The following is a 5159-nucleotide window of genomic DNA, read 5'->3' as shown; positions in this document are numbered from 1 at the left end:
CAGATAATCACTATAGAGGTGGTGCTAGTGTCCTGGGAGTGTCCAGCTGACATGACAAAGATAAAGCTGCACATCAGTTGTGGAGACCTGCTGACACAGTAGACCACTATAGACCAAAGATACTTGGTGTGCAGCTTATGGAAGGGGATAGTTTTCTTAAAAGGTAGTAAAATATGCCATAATTTTTTATTTTATATCCCCTTGAAAAAATTTAAAATTTTACATTACACTAAACAATCATGGAAGTCAAGAAAATGTGTTTTAAATAAATTATAAATAAAATCTGAAAGACTGTGAAGATTAAATGTTCTAAAATGGCATCTAATTTTGATGCTGTAATTTGTGTGAGGAGTAAATAACCAACATTAATTGCATTTAATTAGGAGAAAAGCAATATAAATAAATTTTTAAAAATCTGAAGAGTAGAATGCTTTTCAGCTTAACAGTTTTTTGCTCATATTTTTAGCGTAATATTTTGTTTAGCAAATGTGTTAATACAGTGGCATGCAATGAGGCCAACTTATCAAACTGCTAAAAAGCAAAATTTAAATTAATGAAGCTTTATTTTATTCCTGATCTTCACTGAGGACCTTTCACCTGTATGGATTTCACATTATAAAGGGCAAACTTTAAAATATTTATATAGATAAATATTTATTATCTAACATTGGAGCAACATGGGGCTACTTTCCCATACTAGGGTTACTGAGAAGAAATATCAAAGATTAGGAGAAGCTCATTGTGTTTTCATTTAAACTTTCCCTAGTGTATGAACTTTTTACTTAGCGTGAGAAGTGGTAGAGAGGGAGGGATGCACAACTTCTTCAAGAAAAAAGTATTATATTTTAACTCTTTTCTAGCAAAGATAATATTATGCAATTCAGGGAAAACCCGATTTTACACTAGTTTGGAACACAAAGGTAGTAAATAAAATAAAGGTAGAAGAAACAGGGGATGATAGTGGTTTTTTTTTTTTTTTTTTAATTAAAAAATCACTGTCACTCACTCGGACGTCTTGGTGTGAAATAGCTTCATTTTCCCTATTTGTTTATTTCTGAACCATGGAAGGAAAAGGCAAGATAATATAAAAAGGTAGAACCCGTGTGCATAGATTTAGCAGAATTATTGTTGTTGTTGTTATGTGCCATCGAGTTGGACCCGACTCATAGTGACCCCTCCTTGGGTTTCCGAGGCAGTATCACTATGGAAATAGATTGCCCCATCTTCCTTCCAAGGAATGGCTGGTGGGTTTGAACCGCCAGAACTTCTGATTAGTAGTCAAATGCCTTAGGTACTATGCTACCAGAGCTCCCAATTAGGATCTGCACTAAGATTTTTTTTCAATATCCCAAGAATGCAATGTTTTTGATGAACACATCTGAAATGTGCTGTCTTAAACATCTTCTATTAATCTAAGGAGCTCTGGTAGCATAGTGGCTAAGGCACTTGACTGCTAACCAGAAGCCTGGCGGTTCAAACCCACCAGCCACTCCTCGGAAGGAAGGTTGGGCAATCCTACTTCCGTAGTGATACTGCCTCGGAAACCCAAGGAGGGGTCGCTATGAGTCGGGGCCGACTCGACGGCAAACAACAACAACAACAACATAAAATTGGCCCTCCTCGATCTATTTGTTATTAATAAACTATTAAAATTCATCAATTTTCTTTCTGCAGGCTTTCCACATTCCTTCTTAACCATTCATATTGACAGATAATTATCATTATATCTCAACAAAGTAATAAAACATATACGTTATCTTTCTTTTGTTTACCATGTTGTTGTTGTTGTTATGTGCTGTCAAGTGGGTCCTTCCAAATAGGTGTAATTGAATTTAAAATAATACAATTTACTAAAAATTTTGAGGATTTTAGGAATTTGAAAATCACCATCCATTAAACAAAAAATAACCCCTCCTTGGGTTTCCGAGGCAGTATCACTATGGAAGTAGATTGCCCAATCTTCCTTCCGAGGAGTGGCTGGTGGATTTGAACTCCCAGCCTTTTGGTTAGCAGTCAAACGCCTTAGGCACTACATCATCAGAGCTCCCTAACATCCATTAGCTCACTCCAAAATCTTAAGCATCTTCAGACTCACTTTTTCCAACTATTTCATTCCTGAAAATTAAAATTCATTATCCCTTATATTTAAGTGTTTAGAAGCACAACTTCTCAATTTATAAATTTTTCCCTAAGGGGTGAAAAAAATAATTTGAATTCTAAGAAATTATTTCAGTGAACACAGTCATAGTATAAACCAAATGAATTAATCTTGTGGGTTTATAAGGCTTTTAACATATTTTTAAAATACTACATCCTCAGGTATCTAAAGTAGTGTTTCTCATACAAATGTTAGCAATTGCCTTTTAGGATGAATAGCAGTTAGTGCCTAAGGCACTTGACTGATAACCAGAAGGCTGGTGGTTCAAACCCAGCAGCCACTCCTTGGAAGAAATGTTGGGCAATCTACTTCTGCAGTGATACTGCCTCAGAAACCCAAGGAGGGGTCACTATGAGTCGGGCCGACTCCACGGCACATAACAACAACAACATTTAAAAATGAACGCAGCATGAAAATATTTCTCAGAGCAGCTGTCACCAATGAGATGCAAATAGTTTGGTACTGTTAAGTCAGAATCAGCCACTAAAATAATTTCCATTTTCCACATTTCCTTAAGTCTTTTCTTATTTATTATTCTATTCAAGAAGCTTCTTATCAGTGAATTAATAAGAGAATTGGGATCTCAGGACAGTGTTTCTTACAGATGGTTTTCCTAGATTCAATGTTTTGGCTTAATTACCAGGCCCACTCAGACCATAAGCCTGGCTGATTTTTTTCTTATACTGACCGTAGGACTGATTGAACTGGCTCAACAAATAACCTTGATTTCTAAGACATCAACCTTTCTGTTTCTTCTCCCTCCCTTCTTTATCCATCATTCATCAATTCTGCCTTCTTCTCTGGTTTCTTCCTTTGACTTACAGCCTACACTTCATAAACTGCAAGCGCCATGAGGACCATGTCCATTTCCTTTCTTGCTCTGTCTGCATTGCCTAAATATATAGTAAATTACGATTAGATAAACAAGTCAAGTTGAAAGATTAAATCTGGAATAAAATTAATACATACGTCTACAGTGACCAAAGTGTTCTGAATCCCACAGTATAAAGTCACATATCCTAATCTCATTTTTTTATTTGGAAAGTTGTTCCAAGTCAAATATTAATTATATGTAATTATACATTGAAATGAAATAATCTTCTTTTGCCAAACTATCAATTATATAATAAAGGAACTAGAACAAAACACGGTTCCCTCAGATAAGATGGATCCAGGTCTTCAGTGAAGTAGAATTGTGTTTAATTTGAATGAGAACTATCTAAGTTCCCTGCTTGGTAAGTACTTTTTTCTCTTCCTCAAACATTTTTTAAAATAATAGGACTTTTAGGCTGAGTCATTTTGAAATACATGGTCAATTTTCTGACTTTAGCTAAGTTAGTATCTTAGCTCTTTCCCTCTACAAGTGAAGGTCAGAGTTTTGCTGGGGTACGATGACTTACTCACTCCAGCTAAGAGCTACTGTTCTGTGAGACAATGAAAAGAAAATTTAGTCCATATTCATTCTAAGATCTGTAAGATTCTAAGTTGTCAAAAAAAAAAAAAAAAAATCCCAGACCATCACCAGAAATGTTAATTTATTTAAAAGTAACTGTTAAAAATAACTTAGTTAACTTATGTTTCCTAATATAATTTACAATTTGTTGTTTAAATTCATTAACTGAATTATTTTTACTTGTATAATGAGGTAAAAACATGTAAGCACCGTATCTGTGCAACTTACAACAATTATATTTCTTTTCTCTATTTCCCTATAACTGAAGAACAATTCTTTATGAGGCATACCTGTGTACCCCATTCTATCAGGGGCTTGGGAAACTTGATATTCTAATTAGAGGTGTCTGCCAATTTAAACAGTCTTTTTTTATGGGTTAGCAATGTTTTTTTTTTTTTTATACATATTCAATAAAACTGAAGTTTCAAACACCTTATAAGAATGTTGTTTCTTTTCAAAGATATACCTCTTCTTTTTCTTCTCCTCAAAATGGTTTTCAGGTATAGATAAAAGTTAAACAAACCACACAGTTGTGGGAAAGGGGCCTGTGGTCTGTGTGTGGGTACTTGTGCTCTTCTTGATTCTCATAGCCCTCTCTGAATGTTCCTCTTTGGGCACTGGGCAACTGACTGATGTCTGCTCACCATCAGTTGAAATCTAAGTTATCCTGCCTGGTCTCTGTGTTTCAGCCTCTATTTCTTGATTCTCATAGCCCTCTCTGAATGTTCCTCTTTGGGCACTGGGCAACTGACTGATGTCTGCTCACCATCAGTTGAAATCTAAGTTATCCTACCTGGTCTCTGTGTTTCAGCCTCTATTTTTCCTAAACTTCTAAAGAAAAATCTACAATTATTGTAACTCAGATTTTTTTTTTTCTTAGCTCATGCTGACATTACTTGTGTCCTCTTTTTTCCCCACTGCCCACTCTTGGCTCCATAATGGCTCTCCACAGTGCTGCAAACTTGTGTCTTAGATACATAATTAGAGCTGCCAATCCCATAACCAAACAAAAACTAAACTCACTGCCATGGAGTCAGATCTGACGTATAGTGACCCATTCTTGGGTTTCCAAGGCGGTATCACTACAGAAGTAGATTGCCCAATCTTCCTTCTGAGGAGTAGCCAGTGGGTTTGAACCGCCAGTCTTCTGATTAGCAGTCAAATGCCTTAGGCACTACGCCACCAGAGCTCCTTTTGAGTTGCCAATCCCATTGTCTCTGTTATTTTATAGAACTTCCTTGACTCTCAAAACTACTCAGCTTTCTACACCGTTGCTTCACTATAATCTAAACATAATGCATTTTCAGGGCCCTAAACAATGACTTCTTGGTTTGATACTCCATTTATCTTTTCCTTAAAGTACTGAGACTTATGATTCAATCAGTGAGGAGATACAAAGCATCATGATTTAGGGTGAAATAAAAGATTTGGTTGAGACCAGAAATATGACAAAATAGGTAAGGTGATCAGCCCTCTGCTGGTAACAACTAAAGAACTCTGGATAATATATATATATATATATATATATATATATATATATATATATAT

The 5159-nt window shown here is 35.6% G+C and overlaps 1 protein-coding gene across 1 annotated transcript in view; it reads right to left on the bottom strand.

The window, feature by feature from the left end:
* DCDC1 (doublecortin domain containing 1) overlaps nt 1–5159 on the bottom strand; it is a 680259-nt gene that overhangs the window by 105670 nt on the left and 569430 nt on the right. The gene's annotated exons all lie outside the window — the stretch shown is intronic.

Source organism: Orycteropus afer, unplaced genomic scaffold (genome assembly GCF_000298275.1).
Source record: "Orycteropus afer afer isolate SDZICR_OR568_19922 unplaced genomic scaffold, OryAfe1.0 scaffold00103, whole genome shotgun sequence".
NCBI lineage: Eukaryota > Metazoa > Chordata > Mammalia > Tubulidentata > Orycteropodidae > Orycteropus > Orycteropus afer.
This window is presented reverse-complemented; position numbering and strand designations above follow the sequence as displayed.